The 481-nt window shown below is 38.5% G+C and overlaps 1 protein-coding gene across 2 annotated transcripts in view; it reads left to right on the top strand.

Moving 5' to 3' along the window:
- LOC107658491 (synembryn-A-like) overlaps positions 1–481 on the top strand; it is a 12193-nt gene that overhangs the window by 9776 nt on the left and 1936 nt on the right. The window lies entirely within an intron of this gene.

The raw sequence follows: 481 nt of genomic DNA, 5'->3' as shown, positions 1-481 counted from the left end.
ATGTTTTGCTTCTCCTTCTGCCACAGGAGTTGTATCGTCAGTATCGTCACCTAGCTGCAGTCCTGCGTCACTGTCTGCTCGTGCCCTGTGAGGGAGAGGAGGAGCTGCAATAAGGCCAAAGTTAAGGGTTTGATTTCCAGGGACCTTATAGACTGGGGTTCAGTTTCCATGACATGCATGTTAAAGAGTTAGTTCACCCAAAAATTTAAATTCTGTCATCATTTACACACCTTCATGTTGTTCCAAATCTAACTTTTTCTTCCTTGGAACATATAAGAAGATATTTTGAGAAATGTTTTTGTCCATACACTGGACGTCAATGTTAACCAAAACTGTTTGGTTACCAACACTCTTCAAAATATTCTCTTTTGTGTTCCACAGAAGAAAGGATGTCCACAGGTTTGGAACAACAATGAAAACAGAGTTTTAATTTTTAAATGAACTATGCCTTTAAAAGTCCAGAGGTTTGTCTTATTATATA

The sequence above is a fragment of the Sinocyclocheilus anshuiensis genome, unplaced genomic scaffold (assembly GCF_001515605.1).
Source record: "Sinocyclocheilus anshuiensis isolate Anshui unplaced genomic scaffold, SAMN03320099.WGS_v1.1 scaffold371, whole genome shotgun sequence".
NCBI lineage: Eukaryota > Metazoa > Chordata > Actinopteri > Cypriniformes > Cyprinidae > Sinocyclocheilus > Sinocyclocheilus anshuiensis.
This window is presented reverse-complemented; position numbering and strand designations above follow the sequence as displayed.